Consider the following 18125-nt stretch of genomic DNA (forward strand, 5'->3'; position numbering starts at 1 on the left):
CAAGGAATGCATACATTAAAGCTTTAGCCATAATGGTTGTAACTTTGCTGAATTTTTAGAGCTTGGCTGAACCTGAAAACATTTAATTAGGCAAGTATAATGTATGTAATTTCCTTGAATTTTAAAACTGTATAAGAAGCCTTAATTGGACATCTTAAACAGCAAGGATTTGTGTCTATGGAATAACATGAACTAACTGCAGTAGTTAACTAATTACAGTTAAAATGCATTTTTTTCTTCTGTGCAACAAAGTATCCTACTAGGAGGGAAATGCTACTCAGCAAACACATTGACACGCTGTGGAGAAATGTGCAACAAAATATTTGAAAAAGTTTACCAAATAGATTTTTACAATAGTTAAAAGAGAATTTTTGTGTTTTGACACTGAGGGGGTTATTCTGGTTCACTCCTTCTGGCAAATTCCTTCTTAGATGGACAAAACCATGTGCACTGCAGGGGGGCAGATGTAAAATGTGCAAAGAGAATTAGATTTGGGTGAATTATATTGTTGCTGTGCAGGGAAAATACGGACTGCTTTATTTTTACACTGTAATATAGATCTCACTTTGAAGTAAAACCCCACCCAAATCTAATTCTATCTGCACAAGTAACATCTGCCCCCCTGCAGTGCACATGGTTTTGTCCCTCTAAGAATGAATTTGCCAGAAGGAGTGAACCAGAATAATCCCCAAAGTACTGTACAAGTGCATGAGCTGTGGGCCATGCCTAAAAGGTAGTTTTAAATATAAAAATCATGAAGGATGTTTAATCGTGCACTTGATTTGACATTTTTGTAAAATTTAAGGTTGATTTTTAAATGGACTGGAATCAGAGAAACATTCTTTTACATTGTCCAAATCATTCATTTACTAAGATTTGATTTTGAAAATGATTTTAAAATATCGAATTTGACGTGTGCAATTTTGACTAGGGGTTTCTTACTTGGTTTTAATGTACATTTCAAAATCAAACAATCTCACAATTAAAATCACAGCTTCTTAAGTATTTCTATTGTACAAAACATATCATATGCAAGAAATGTCTATAATTCCTCTAATTCTGGGTTGCGTACATCTGGGGGCACCTGCGGATGTATAGAACGGGTCCTCCATCATCTCACACATACTCCTTTCACATCGCACCTTGGACCCGAGTTATTGTGGGGTTGGTGACGTATGGACCCAGTTCAATGTGGGGTGTGAGGCACCATGCCATATCACCTGGGTCGACTAACCAGGCAGTTTAATCTGGGTTTTAAGAAGGGTTAAACCCTGGACACAGGATGACCTGTGTTTAATGTGAAAGCTCCGGACACGGGATTGCGATGTAAAAGGAGTAACAATTACCCCTAAACTGAAGCCTGTCATCATTTGGAGGTGGGAAATCCAAAGGTGCATGAAAGTTGTGTATTGTATACATATGTGTATGAAGCCCATAATTCCTACAGCAACGGATAACCATATATTTTGATCCCTTTTTATTAGAGATGTGTGAAAATCCTCAAGTGTTTCTTGATTCTAAAAATTTGACCAAAATATCTAATATTTCTTAATATAATTTAGACCTTTCACACTCGCAGAGCCAGGTCATACCCGGGAATGTGTTCCCGGATGCTTCCAGGGACTCTACCCGGGAATGTACCCTTTCACACTGCACTCAGACCTGGGATCCACCCGGGACAGCCTCATTCACACTGATCCCGGGGTAATCCCTGTAAATACATATGCATGTCATTAAAAATGGACTCCAGGGCTCTGAAAGATGACATCAGCATTTGTGAGCCCAAGAACGCTCCAATCAGCAGCTTTTTTAAAGTCCCGTGTACCCAATCCCGGTTATGGGACCATTCGCACTGACCGCATCCCGGGTCGATTCCGGAATCTACCCAGGTCAGGACCTGGGTAGAAATCCTGGGATGTTCATCCCGGGATACTCTTTCAAGACCCTTTCACACTGAGCTAAATCCCGGGTTGATGTGTGTTCATGTTCAAAAACTCTTTATCAAAGGGGTATTACAGAAACATTGGATTAGTGTCCATCATCTCTACTTTTATAGTTATCACAATAAATGTTTAGGGAATAGAATATGGTCTAGGAGCTAAGATTGATGGTCTATTAGTCTACTATTTTCGGGGGTTGTATGTCGATTTTTTGGTAAATTTTGAAATTCAATTACAGGAAATCAGGGGATCCTATTATTTTTCTGTATAAAGTACAAATGCTTTGTTGATATTCGATTTTGAATTGGATTTGGTTTTATATTCCATTTTGCCTTTGAAAATCTCCACACTGGAAAAATCATTGAAAATTATTATTATTATTATTATTATTATTATTAATTACAGTTTCTTATATAGCACAGAATATTCTGTTGAGCTTTACAATTGGAAAAATCACGCATTAGTAAGTATAACCCAAGGTTTGAATTATAAAAAGACAAAAATACTTTTCTGCGGGACAAGACGGATATTTGGTCAACCAAAAGGACTCCTTGTCATATATTATTAGCTTTTACATATAACACTGGTCATAAACATACTGACAAGACAGGATTACCAGGTGGCGAGGGAAGTGGTGTGAGCCACTGTGCCCAAAGCAAAGCGAGCCTGTGAGGGTACATTTGTTGTCCCATTTTACAACATTGCTCCCCTCTCCCCCCTGTTGTCATGTGTCACATGGTTATATAGTATTAAAACTCAACCATTAATTAATCTGCTTCTTCTTCAGGAAGATTACTGTATTAAACAAATACATAAATATAACCATAGGCGTGCGCAGCACATTTTATTAGGGGGTGCACCACCTATTGTGCATGATTAACAACACCCATTGGGTGCGTCTAACACCACCAATCAGGAGTGTCTACCATCATCTATTGGCACTCACTACAATATAAAAGTCTCTCAGCCACAACATCATCTCCTGCCTATTTCAGTCAGTTTTAATCTTCTTATTACTTTCTGTAACAGTTCATGTAAATAAAGTCAAAAACATATATGGATGACACAGGTAGTGATATGACAGGCAAAAGTCTTTGGTAAAAGGTATTGCTGGTTGCTAGCGGCAGGGAGGTGTTTATAAGGGCGGACACAGCATTAGGAGGTGCCTGTACACCCGTAACACTCTATGAATATAACTCAGGCTGTCAACACATCCACACACTTAAAAACAGCGCCACCTGCTGCCTCTCCAGTGTAATCATTCAACAATATTAAAATTTCAGTCTGTTGTAATATATCACAATTACAAGGCTGATCATTGTGTTATTTCCCAAGAATAATGTAGTAGGTAAAAATAAGTGATGCCATAATAGCACCAATAAACAGGTCACTGCTGGTATACAGTTGATCCCTTACATTGGTTGTCAATCACTAAAAGCTGTTAAAAGCGGTAAGAGAATAGAACCTTTCCTCCTCCATGTGGAAAGCTGACACCCATTAAGGGAACCAGAGAATGCTTGTCTCAATGACATTGAAGGTGACCGTGAAGGTGTAGAGGTCACAAGTGGTGCTGATGGAATCTGTATAAGATTCTGTTATCATTATTGAACAGGCACATTAGCTGTAATCCCTCTCTGCCTAGCAAAACTACCTGTGTTGAATGATGAAATGAATGAAAGACCTTACCCCGTGTAGTGTATGGACAGTCTTAACTTGACACTTAGTAAAATGATGCTTACTGGATACAATAGCACTTTCTTATAGCAGTGTGAAGTTGAATTCTTCAGAGGGACTAAGAATTATCAGGGGAAGTGTGGGGGGTCTGATTTAACCACTGGGTTCCTAAACTATGTTGATATGCAACTGGTTTCTGAATTGCTTTGCATCTACTAACCAAAGAAATTGAACTTTGTAAAAATGCTAATTTATCAGTACAATATCTTAACAGCAGATTAAAAGTGTATTTTTCCCTTAAAAGCAGTTATTCCACAAAGCACCTGTGCTACTTTTTTAAACATGAATTACATTGAGGCGAGCCAGACAAACCACCAAGGAGTTAGTGGTATTTAAAATTAATTTGAAAAGTTGTTCATTGTACCTCCAGCTGTCAGAAATGCACTTTAGATATGTCAAACATATTTGAGTCCGCTTTTCCTGCCTTTTCATGATATATTAAGTCATTTTCCTTTCCATAGTAAATCTTTAATAGACAAGTGCCATTTAATGAAAGGCTTGGAGACAGCTAAGTTAAAACAGTTGTAAAGCAATTGAATGTGTTTTAATGTGTTATATGGAGGAGAAAATGATTTCATTTATCCTTGCAGAGCAGAGTAATTTGAATCCAATTAAAAATATTACAGATGTGCTGTTATCAATGTTTTCCCTTTATATTATCTATTTTAGATAAAACTTTTTTTTTCCCATAATAAAAATAGAAGATCCCCTCACAGGGGTTAGGCAAGTGTCATGCTGCTTTACATCAAGTAAGATTTTTAATGGTTTTATGTGCTTTTAATTTAGATTCTGTATTTAGCTAATAGTATGGTTGTATTCTTTTGACATTTTGTGTAAAATGTTTTAGTCTAATGGGGTGTTAACACAGAATCAACTATATCCAATTTTAGATATACTGTAGTTTGATTTTAACTATAGCCCAATATATTATATGTGTTATATGTTAATAGAATAAAACTGGCTCATGGCTGATTATTGCACTATGGAGGGAATTCAATCGGATTTTTTATGCAAAAAGATCTTGCAAACCTCGTGCCCAAATTTTGATTGCTGTGGGTATGCATGCTCCCATTACCAGCAGTATACAATTAACTAAAAATACATGCAGGTTTTCTTGCATGTGGTGCAAGGCAAAAAAAAAAAAAAAAAAAGACCTTAGATGTTCTTATTGCTCCCTGTGATCTCCCCTCTATCTTCTCATTGGGGATGGGGCTACTGGGAGGCAATAGGGCTACTGGGATGTGTGGTGGCTGCAAGGAGATGTTTTTCTCCCCCTTGCAGCCTCCACAGAGGGAGGGGGGTGAGACATCACAAACAAACAGGGTTCACCACACATACATACACCATACACACTCACAATACTTACCAACACAAGCTGCTGCTGCAGAAGAGCAGGTTCCAACTGCAGGAGAAAGAAGACAGAGCTTCACGGGAGCATCTTAAGAGAGGAGGAGACCTGTGTGCAGCCTCCTTGGCTGGGCCCTCTCCTCTCTGCCTGGAGAAGAGCCAGGTGCAGTAGGGTCTATGCACTCTAGTGCTCATACTGTACCTTACTGTGGAGTCTGAGCACTAGGGTGTGCATGAGCAGATCGTTTGAAAAATGCCTGCTGCGCCATTTTTCTGGAGATTTCTGCAGGGCTCCTCTTGTTGCCTTGGGACTCCAGAAGGTAAGTATTATTAAAATGGGTGCAGTGTTCATGGTGTGCCCCCTTCCCCCCAGGGACTCAGGAGCCTGTGTGCACTGCACCCACTATAGATACTCACCTTCTAAAGCTCCAGTGGCATAAGTCAGTGGGTAATTAGTTGGATACTTCCAATTACGTAGAGGTTCACAATGGTGCTAGTACAAGTTCTGCTTATATTTGTACAGAATAAAGATTTCAGAAAAAATCTTTACATCTCCGGGATTTGTGAAAAAAAGATGCAATGTTTTCTAAAAATTACCACATATAACTTTCTCTTCTTTAATTGAAATAGAAAACTCAGCAACTGCAGGAAAAACCCTGTGCTGCTGTGTTTTTCAAACCTTTTCCCATGCACAATTGAATTGACTCTTACATGTTGTATTCTGTCTGGAGACTTTGAAGAATTAAGGCAATCCTATCTGTAGCACGATGCACAGTATGCATCCATTGCTGTATAAATTGATGACATTGGGGCCTAGACAATGCACATCCATCTGCAGAGTGGTGTAAGGGAGCAAATAAGGAACTAATTAAATCTGTAACAGTTTTTCTCCTCAAATTTTCATTCTCTCTCTGGTCAAATATCATCCAAACAAAGAAGAGACTAATAATACTAAATGGTCATTATACTTTTACAGTGTAAGAGCAACAGCTACAGTATACTGTATAGCAGAATTAGTTATCTTATTTTTTTGTATTAAATGGTACCAAAAAGTCTATGAACAGCATGTGTGTTGCTGCTCCTCCACTTAACTGAAGGGGAATCCCATTGACATCAGTCAATGGGAATCCCCTCAGCCAACAGCTGTGAGTTCCAGAGTAGCTCTGTGTCTGCTTGGCTGTTTACATCCCATAGAAGTCAATGTTATGTAAACACTGGCTCCTATGGCGGTTCCCAGCAAAGATGTCAATGTCATGAAAATAACATTAGATGCTATGATGGGAACTGGCAACTCAGCCTGACCGCAAAGTCAATCGACGGAATCCCCAGGCGGTGACCCCTATTAACCTTTGGGGACAAATGCGGTTTGTTTGTTTAAACCATGTGGATGCCTACTTGGACCAAAGAGAATGTGATCTAGACTAGATCTAGGTGAGTATAATTTTTTCTACAGCTCTCTAATGAATTCTAATGGAGAGGAGGACAGATCTATGTGGGAATATAAGTAAGTATATGCATGCGTGTGTATGTATGTAAATAAATGTTTACTTTGTACGGTGGGTGTTTGTATTATCTTAGTATCAGTTTTGATGTGGAACTACAAGTCCCAGCAGACCATTTAATGCTCTGCATGCAGGTACCTGTGGTTCTCCAAGTAGCTGCATGCGGAGGAGGCCTGCTGTGACTTATTGTTCCACAGCCAAACCAATATTAATTTTTTATATTGTTTTTACACTTTAAATACTATCAACCAGGCACCCACCGCCCAGGGGTTCTGGGGCAAGGGGTCCCCTCTCCCCCAGGGACCCTGGCCAGGGCTGAGCAGTCACAGGGTTAATACCATGGCCATGGGAACTTACTTATTATGTGCCCCCTGCTATGGCATTGCCATGCTGGCTGTTGGAGCCCAGTGCTAGTTTCAAATTACAGGGGGCCCCTAATTCTTTTGTCCCCCAAATTTTTGGGACCAGGACCAGTCCAAGAGACCAGAACTAGTTTTTGATATCAAGGGCCCTACTACTTTTTGTTTTAATTTTTAACTTTTTCTTTATTTTACACAGAGAAGCATCACACTGATCTGACTAATCTGTGCAATGCTTGAGTCAGCCATTTTTGGCTGTCGGTAAACTTGGCAGCCTAATACAAATTACTCTAAAATTGGAAAATACGAATCCTGAGAACTAGGCAGTTAGGTAAATTTGCTAACTTATCAGGCCAAAATCATATCTAATTATGACCGATCCTGTTCGTAACCTTTTGGACAGCTGCTCTGCCAACACCTTCTGGCTTAGTAAATTTCCCCCACAGAGCTCAAATGTGTGATTAGTTTGAAGGCTGAGATTGATGGCCAATGTTGTTGGATGCTTTGGGGTGAGGAGAACAAAAGCCAGATTGAAGTGGATCATGCAGTGGGTGGAGAGGAATGAGATGAGGCTGTTGTATGCCAACTCTTTGAGTAGCTCAGTGGAATATGGGTGGGGAGATATGGGGATGTTTCTAAAGGTGGAGACATTCAACGGAACATATCTTTAGGATGGGGAGACTAGGACACGTCTGAATATTAGAGCAAAGTTCTGGAGATGGAGATCAGAAAAAATGTAAGGAGCTGGTTTCAAGGGGGACTGGCATAGGGCGAAAAGGAGAGCAATTTTTAATGAATAAAAGTTAGTGTCACAATCCTGCCAGAACTCTGTGCATTTGTCCTGTCATACCGGCATGTCAGTCTTGTGTATCTCAAGCCCCGTACACATGGGGGAGATATATTGCTCAGCCATATATTGCTAGCAATATATGGCTGCGCAAAATATATTGCTCAGTTTCTCCTTTTCATCAGCGACCAGAGATGGTCGCTGATGAGAAGGAACCTCTGGCGGGAGAGCAGCAGAGGTAATCAGCTGGTCGCAGGAGCAAGCTCCTGCGACCAGCGATCATAAGGGGGCTAAAAACGGGAGCGCGCACCCAGCGATTTATCGCTGGTGTGCCCTCCAGTCACTGGCAATATGGTCGCCAGTGACCATATTTCCAGTGATTTCAGCACCTATCGCCCCCGTGTGTACACAGCATCAGCCTGCTGCAGCAAGACTACCATGTGATTTGAACCTGTGCTAGTAATGAGCACTTGGGTGAGTTCTGAATCAGCCATTAACTCTGTAATTACCAGTTGAATGGAATCATGCAAGTTCCCTGTTGGCCTCATCCAGAGACTGTTCCAGGTGTTGCCATTCCCAATCACCCGGCTGCCCAATCAGTGCTGGTCTGAGGGGTTATCCTCCCAGCCCTGCATGGACACCTTGCTTGTGCATCGTCGCTTCTAAGCTCCATGCTGAAGGAGCTCTCCCTGAACAGGCTTCTAAGTTCATAACCACCCTGGCTGCAGCACCTGTGTGCTTCCAAGACCCGCACCAGTGTTCACCTGCACCTGTGTGCACCAGTTCCTGCACCTGTGACCACCTGCACCTGAGTGCTCCAGTCCCTGCACCTGTGACCACCTGCATGCTCCAGTTCCTGCACCTGTGACCACCTGCATGCTCCAGTTCCTGCACCTGTGACCACGTGCACCTGCGTGCTCCAGTTCCTGCACCTGTGACCACTTGCACCTGCATGCTCCAGTTCCTGACTCTGTGACCACCTGCACCTGCATGCTCCAGTTCCTGTACCTGTGACCACTTGCACCTGCGTGCTCCAGTTCCTGCACCTGTGACCACCTGCACCTGTGTGCTCCAGTCCCTGCACCTGTGACCACCTGCACTTGCATGCTCCAGTTCTTGCACCTGTGACCACCTGCACCTGCATGCTCAAGTTCCTGCACCTGTGACCACTTGCACCTGCGTGCTCCAGTCCCTGCACCTGTGACCACTTGCATGCTCCAGTTCCTGCACCTGTGACCACTTGCACCTGCGTGCTCCAGTTCCTGCACCTGTGACCACCTGCGTACTCCAGTTCCTGCACCTGTGACCACCTGCGTACTCCAGTTCCTGCACCTGTGACCACCTGCATCTGCATGCCTCAGTGTCTGCACCTGTGACCACCTGCATGCTCCAGTTCCTGCACCTGTGACCACTTGCACCTGCGTGCTCCAGTTCCTGCACCTGTGACCACTTGCACCTGCATGCTCCAGTTCCTGCCCCTGTGACCACCTGCACCTGCATGCTCCTGTTCCTGTACCTGTGACCACCTGCACCTGCATGCTCCTGTTCCTGTACCTGTGACCACCTGCACCTGTGTGCTCCAGTCCCTGCACCTGTGACCACCTGCACCTGTGTGCTCCAGTCCCTGCACCTGTGACCACCTGCACTTGCATGCTCCAGTTCTTGCACCTGTGACCACCTGCATGCTCAAGTTCCTGCACCTGTGACCACTTGCACCTGCGTGCTCCAGTCCCTGCACCTGTGACCACCTGCATGCTCCAGTTCCTGCACCTGTGACCACTTGCACCTGCGTGCTCCAGTTCCTGCACCTGTGACCACCTGCGTACTCCAGTTCCTGCACCTGTGACCACTTGCACCTGCATTCTCAAGTTCCTGCACCTGTGAATACCTGCACTTGTGACCACCTTCACTGCTGCAGATCCCAGCTATCCGCACCTGTGCCCCGGTTGCTGTCATCCCATGCTTCCAGGCACCAGTGCACAAGCTGTACCTACTCTGTGTTTCCAGACACCTGTGCTCCTGTGGTCTCTACTCTGTGTTTCCAGACACCTGTGCTGCCGTTGTCTCTACTCCGTGTTTCCAGACACCTGGGCTCCCGTGGTCTCTACTCCGTGTTTCCAGACACCTGGGCTCCCGTGGTCTCTACTCCGTGTTTCCAGACACCTGTGCTCCCGTGGTCTCTACTCCGTGTTTCTAGACACCTGTGCTCTTGTGGTCTCTATTCCGTGTTTCCAGACACCTGTGCTCCCGTGGTCTCTACTATGAGTCTCCAGACACCTGTGTTCCCGTGGTCTCTACGCTGTGTTTCCAGACACCTGTGCTCCTCTGGTCTCTACTCTGTGTTTCCAGACACCTGTGCTCCCGTGGTCTCTACTCTGTGTTTCCAGACACCTGTGCTCCCGTGGTCTCTACTCTGTGTTTCCAGACACCTGTGCTCCCGTGGTCTCTACTCCGTGTTTCCAGACACCTGTGGTCCCGTGGTCTCTACTCCGTGTTTCCAGACACCTGTGCTCCCATGGTCTCTACTCCGTGTTTCTAGACACCTGTGCTCTTGTGGTCTCTGTTCCGTTTTTCCAGACACCTGTGCTCCCGTGGTCTCTACTATGAGTCTCCAGACACCTGTGCTCCCGCGGTCTCTACTCCATGTTTCCAGACACCTGTGTCCGAGCTACAGTTACTCCGTGCCTCCAAGTATCCATTACCTGTGTACAGCTTTTGTTACCTGCATCCTATTCCGTTACCTGTCTGCAGCACCTGTTGCCGGAATAGAGCCTTCAACATTCCCGGTAGCTTTCCCAAAGACTATTACAGACTTTGTGCCAGTTTCCCATTGTACAATAAACTTAATTCATCTTATCCATGCGCCTTCAGTCTCCGTTTCCATTGGTACTCAGCTAACCACCAAGGTCACTCCTGGGTCCCAATCCCCAGTCGTGACAGTTAGTGAATTTGGTAGGTTTGTATTTTTCTCCTCTCAAGAACCAAGCATCTGGATGCCGCAACTTATTTTGCAGTTCTCATGGAACAACACATGATAATAGTGTTCACAGGGCATTTCACAAGTAATAGTAGATAACCTGACTTAAGATGGGTGCAGGCTACAGTCACGGCAGGTGTAAACAGAATTACCATAAGGAGCAGGGAGAGGGTGTGATTACAGAGATTAAGAGAAATTATTTTTTTTGCAATGTTCCTTTCTGCTACTATGGAGAGAATATGTTAGTACTGTCTACATCGCGTATGACACGAAGATAGGCTAGTGCTTGTATTTGTCACTGCTGTGACAATAACATTAAAAGCTTTTGGAAAGGAAAAGCAGAGTAAGAATCATAGTTGCTTGGCATGGGATTGACTGCGGAGGTGAGCCCATTTCACTGCAAGTCCTATACCAAGAACTGGTCTCTTAAGAACCTGGCAACTGCTAACACATTGTGGTCAAACTGAAAATGTGCTTGTTTCCTGGTTTAAAGCTCAACTGATAAAAGCCATTAAGTATTTAGCAGTCGAGCTTTAAACCAGGAAACAAGCACATTTTCAGTCTACGAGATATATCCAACACCAAAAAAAACACAAAAAGTCCACAAAAACCACAAGGAAAAAATTGTGGGTTATTGATTTATATATCTTACGGGTTGGTATACAGGTTCACCCACTATTCAGCAAACTAGAAGGAGAGCGCAGAGCCACTCTATTTTCTACATGAATAAAGTATAATTGTCCTCCTTGAGGTTTTTATAACTGAAAAATAACCTCCGCGATAAAGATCAGTCAGATAGGGAATTAGATATCAGGGTAAAATCCTTTTATCTGAGCTAGGTATTGACCTACCGTCCTATCTTAGCAGGGGTGCCGGATGGGGTCCCGACAGTCATTTACCCGACATCAGGATCCCGACTGTTAAAACACTGACAGATGGGTTCCTGATGGCCACTGGCTATTCTCCCTCGTGGGGGTCCACGACCCCCCATAGAGGGAGAATAGAATAGGTGGCGAGTGCAGCGAGACACCGCGCCCACAAGGGGCTTTGTTGCGCTGTCTGAGTCCGGCCAGTCGGGATCCCTATACCACACCCTCTTAGCACAGACCTTCTTTGCCCCACACTGTGCTGGTGTATTGTGCTACTTACCGCAGGGAATGAGCAAGTCTAGGATCTCTTTGCCGCAGTGCTGGTGGCTTACACTCTGGTGTATGCCGCACCAGTTAACCGAGTATTTGGTATCGGATCGCTGATGGCTATATCCCTATATTTGAAATGGAGTACTGTGTGCAGGAAGCGCTGATGGTGATGGCAAGTCCTTAGTGTGGCTGCAGCAGATGATCAGGATTTCTTTCTATAGCATGTTTCCATATGCAATAGCATGCTAGTCACAGAGTGAAATGGGCAGTCCACGTTTATTTATTTTATATATATTTTCAGTCTAGCTATAATGTGTTAGCAGTTACCAGGTTCTTAAGAGACCAGTTGTTAGTATAGAACTTGCAGTGAAATGGGGTCCCTTGGTGATGGACTGCAAGCTAAAATGCATTGATCACTTCATGAACTAAAACTCAATTATTATTTTTTTTTTTAATATAATTTTTATTGAAGCATTAAATTATTTTTATGATTATTTGTATATTAAGGTCAGTTAGTTTATTATGGTAAATGTTGAGCCTCCTGTTTCTTCATTTATTTGAACATGTGGTCACAGGCCACTGCACCCCAACCTGGGAAATGTGAGTGCAGTGTAGTGGTATCCTGTATGTATATACAAACATAGATATTAAATATGAATATAAATGGTTACTTTTTATAATAGTAAACATTACTTTATCATCCCAAAAATAATTTTAACAATATAAAACTCAATGTTATATATATAAAGCTTCAGATGAGTTGCAGGCAATGCACAGGTTAACAAAGTTCCCTCTGTGACATCAGCAGCCAATGCATGCCCTGCTATTGGATGACTCTGAACCAGGGGGCAGGGTTCTGGGAGGACAAAGGTACAGCTTGGTATGGGGAAAATCAGAAAGGCAGAAGAGAGCCAGACTCCACAGAAGGAAGAACAGAGCTGAGGACCAGCGGCTGCGTTAACCCTTTTAATTGCTTTAAGAGATCCTCAAAATATCCGTTACAAATACCAGTATCGCTAATAGCGACGTTCTTTTTTTTGGGTGCAATATTGTACTAAACTTCAATCAATTCACTTGGCTGTATTTGTATTTATTTATACTTAAAGAACAGTGACTGTTAAGGGTTAAGGAGTGCAGATATCGAAGAATGGCCACAGACAGAAGAACAAGTGGTGTGTTGGAGCAGAGCACCGTTGCAGGAGAAAGCAGGCACAGAGAAGTGACTACAGATAGTGGGGAAGTGAGCTGTTTAGACAGAGGTCCTCGGGTGCTAGATGAATTGTTTCGGAGCACAGCACAGCTGTGGGTGGATGCTGGCATACAAAAGAGGAGGATCAACCAGAAGTTGCTGCTTACTGGGCACTGTAGTCACTGTTTTAACCAATAATGACCTTCTAATGGGGGTTCACTGGGGTTGTCCTCAACTCTCTGCCAACCCATTCAGGAGGTGCAGTCCAGAGGCATTCAGAAAGCGGAGAAGAGAATGGGAAGATAGTTTTAGTGATAGTTTTAGCAGCTTACCACAATGAGTATTTACAAACAGGATTCATGACTGCGTCTCAATAGCAAATGATCTCAACCTCAGCAGCCCATTTCTTCTCCAAACCAGGAAATTTCGGTACTTGTGTAGTTTCACGGCGCTTCGCTCGCCCACGGCGCTTTGCTCGCCCACGCTGCGGGCTCGGTGGCTCGCTACGCTCGCCACACTATTTAAAATCAACTCCATGCCAACATGGATAGTGGGGGTATGAACTATCCATGTTGGCATGGAGTTAAGTTACTTTTTTTGACATATTTCGTGGCGAGCGTAGAACCCGGCAGTAGCACGGTGCCATGCTGGCGCCGTAAAACTACACTAGTACCGAAATTTCACCCATAGTGACCGAATCACTCATCACAATGGCTTACTACTTTGGGGCCCCATGGCCCCTACATACTACAGGAATACACGCACTCCAGATGCAAGCACTTTCAAATAGTTCAAGGATAGTTGGCAGTCCATGCAGTCCAATACTTTGATAAAGTTGTACCCCCTAAACAGCAAAATGCATCAGAGCTATTGGACCAGACCTTGACCCTAATACCAGTGATTGCAATTAACCCAGGCCAGCAAGCCATGTTCCACCAATTGGCTTTATATTGCTGCCTATCAGACTACAAACGATATGGTTTGAATTGAATATCACCACCTGCCATCCACCTTTGGACTACAATTGTGCCCTGTCAGGCACCACACCACATTCTTTGAGGACAACTGCAGCAATGCTATCCGAGTGCATCAAAAACCTCTAGTGGTACTGGGTAAGTATTAATCCATCGTGGGCATATTTCATGTTAATACATTTGCCTTTTTCACTTGACTTTTATCCAACTACTACAAATGCATTGCTAGAATCCGATGCCGGGGGATGACGGTTTGCCCACGTGGACGGATCCGAGTCAGGATTGATGACATTCGTGTGGGCTCGGATCTTGGAAATCTGAGCCCGCACATCCCTAGTAATAAGCTCTAAAAAGTGATACAATGGAGAGTGACAAGCCACCAACCAATCAGTAGGAGATGATTGGCTGGTAGTTTATCAGTAGTTTAACTCTCCATTTTATCACTTTTTAAGCTTAGTACATCTGGCCCTCAGTGTTGACCTTGACTAAGGAGATTATGGGCTAGGACATAATTGTAAACCCTTCCTTCTGACTGTTGAATAGAATCATGGATACAACTCAGTGGTTATTATTACAGATTAGTTTATAAAGCACAGCATGAACAAGGAGTAAAGATTACATGATGAGAGGAATTGTACTGATGGCTAGCCAATCATGCAAACGTGGATATTTACACAGAAATTCCAAAGATACATTTTTCAAGAGTAGGGGATATATTGACTAAAGGTCAATTTGGTCCATGTTGATTAATATAAAATTGATCTAAATTGCTGTAGGACTTTCAGAACATTTACTAACATTTAAAAACTAATATAAAAATGTGTCTGTCAGTAAATGTGTGTGGAAGCCCAACATCAATTATTTAAATTGATCAATATTGACCCAGAAATCATCCAATATCATCCAAAATTACCTTTTAGTAAATATACCCCACTGACTGTTACTATAAAGTGGTGAAAGTTTATAACTGCAACCTTACATATACATAGTTTCTTCAAACAAAATATGTTCAATATTTAATTATCAGGTTTTAAAAAAAGAATTTTAATTATTGAGTATTGTTGGAAAGATGTTTCTATTGTTTGACCATTGGAGTCTTAACTGAATGCTATATAATGGACTAGCTTAAGTGATAATTTACAATTTAGGTTATAAAAAACTTAGCTCAGATACTTTATCTAAAAAAAAATTCTGCAAGCAACTGAAACTATGTGCAGTTGGCTGAACAAAGCTCTTTCTTGTGTGGAAGGTAAGAACAGGAACTGAAGATCATCCTGTGGCATATATATACATCAGAAGGCTCTTCCTGTCTGCAACTCTGAGAACCAAGCTCTGTCTTTTTGGCTGGATAGTGTGCACATCATCTATCGTTTAACTGACTGCATGCCTAGTCTTGGATGATGACAACTACTCTCCAAAAATATGTTGAATCCCTGGATCCCAGAACTCTTCCAAGAGTCCTGCAAATACAATCTGGATTTTATGATGGAGGTAAGAACTGTGAATACCTTAAACATGCATTTTGGTAAATATCATATAGAATGTGGGATTACCAGATGGGATAGATAACAACAACAACAACAACATGTTTCTACTAGCACTGCATTAGCAAAATAGTCTAGAGCAATGGTAGCCACCTCCAGCCCTCAAGAGCTACCAACAGTTCACATTTTCCAGACAACCTAGCTGCTGCAAAGGTGCACTCATAACTCACTGACACATTTTAAAAGATCCACAGGTGGAGCTAATTACTTCACTTGTGATTCTGTGAGGAGATCTGAAAAACATTAACTGTTGGTAGCTCTTGAGGACTGGAGTTGGCTACCCCAGGTCTAGAGCACAATTTCGTCAGTCCTCAGGACCCCGCACAGTGCATATTTTGCAGGTCTCCTCACAGAATCAAGTAAAATAATTAGCTCCCCCTAAGGATCTTTTAAAATGTGTTAGTCAGTAATGAGTGCACCTGTCCGGTGACCTGGAAAACGTGAATTGTGTGGGGTCCTGAGGACCAATATTGAGAACTATCTAGAAAACTATAATTAGAAAAGATGTGAAATTCTAAAACCTTATCAATAGAAAATGTATTTTATAATGAATTGGTTCACATGTATAGTGGCTGTAAACTAGACTTGTCACCCATCTGTTTTGAATTTACTTGTATATCATTGTAATTTTTCTAAGATTTATACCTTGTCACTCAGGTTTATGTATGTATGTACATTATTACTCTTCTTTTGTGTCCAGTATTTTTCCTGTTGTTCCACCACAGCTTTGTAATATGGTTATGTTCACCACTCACCACTGCTCCCTCATTCTACAGCGCTGCATATTTATGTGACACATTCAAAATACTGTATGTAATAAAAGTTGATTATGCACACTACATATTTATTTTATATAATTGTATTTGTAAACTCCACAAAACACTTGGGGATTGACCAAAATATTCAAATGAGTATATTATATATGAATTTTTTTCCCTGGGAGACAGGGGATGAGCCGATCTCTCAGGAGCCCCGGCGCTAAAGGGTAAAAAAATGGGGTTTCAAATAAGAAGATTTTTGTATGTTTTTGGACCCTCTATGGCTGCTGCAAGTGTATGGAGTCTGCCAGACTCAAGAAAAGAGAAATAAGGAGATTCTCTTGCAAGTAGAAGAATTGGGGAGTATGCACTGCGCTGTCAATAGCATACCTCCCAACTGTCACGCTTTCCGCGGGAACGTCCCGATATTCGGGGACGTTCCCGCGTCCCGCCCGGGGCCGCCATTGTCCCGCGGTGGGGGGGACAGTTGGGAGCCCCCCCAGCTTGCCGAGAATAGACGCTGTGCGCATGCGCACAGCGTCTATTCAGCGCCGACGAGCAGCGAAAACGGGGGCGTGGCTGGAGTTTGCGGCACCCTGTGAGGCCACGCCCCCTTTTCTTGAGGCCACGCCCCTGCGCAAACGTCCCGACCACCCAACTTCAAAAGTTGGGAGGTATGCAATAGGGATGGTGGTAAAATACATGAAGTGGTTCAATCACGCTGTGCACAATGATAGGACACGCTGTATGTAATAAAAAGTTTTTTATAGACATAAATAATAAAGATAACAATTCAGGTGGGTAATCAACAGAAATTGGAATATACTAAACACACAAACCTGTATATAATGCACTGATATGCAGTAATAAAAAAGCTTTGTAAGTTTAAAAGCAGACTGGATATGATTCCTTCAGAATGGCTGCTGGCGTCCCAGCTAATAAGATGTGGATCAATAACAATTATTCTCTCAGAAACGGCTGCTGGTTGAGACCAATAGTTAGTATCCTAGGGCAGCAGGACAGTTACTAAGCCAAAGAACCTGGTTTAACAAGTGGGATAACAAGCAATGTATCCATGCAGGTATTGGCAGATATAAAGTTTGTACCTGCGAGTTAGTATAAGCAGGGGAAGCAAAGTTAGTAATATGCTTACGCAGCGGGAGTCCCGGTGTGTCACTCGTGAGTGAGAATGTGGGTAACACTCACTGCCTGGAAAGTTGTTGGAGCGGCACCTCAGTAGGTGGTAAGGTGGTCCGTATGCCGGGGTAATGTCCCTGCTGCAAGCGGCTTCACATGTGTAGTTGCATCGCTCAGATCCACGGCGCGTTTCGTCTCCCAAACGGCTGGAGACTTTTTCAAGCTTGAAAATGTCTCCAGCCGTTTTGGGAGACGAAACGCGTTGCCCCACTTCCGCCAGTGCTACCTGCAGACTTGATTCTGACTTCCGCCCTTACACTCTGAGACCAGCCGCATCTACATCCGGTCATCAGCTCTGCCTCCACCGGCGCCGTGGATCTGAGCAATGCAACTACACATGTGAAGCCGCTTGCAGCAGGGACATTACCCCAGCATACGGACCTCCTTACCACCACGGAGATGCCGCTGAAGAGGATTACGATGGCCGCCATGGGACAAGGTGGGGGTGGGGCAAAGAGGGCCGGGGCAAAAAACAAACAAACATAAAAACCCCAAATATTCTGAAATCCACGGTTCAGAATATTTCGTTTTTCGGAATATACAGATAAGGGAGACTTGACAAAACTACAAAAAACAAGGAACGTGAAAAGTAACGAACGTGAGAGGGGAAGAGAAATAAATAATAAAGATACCCTAGCCAGAAGGCAAGGGTGGGGGTGGGGGTGTGAAAATATATTA

This window comes from Crinia signifera, chromosome 3 (assembly GCF_055691185.1).
Source record: "Crinia signifera chromosome 3, ASM5569118v1, whole genome shotgun sequence".
Classification (NCBI taxonomy): domain Eukaryota; kingdom Metazoa; phylum Chordata; class Amphibia; order Anura; family Myobatrachidae; genus Crinia; species Crinia signifera.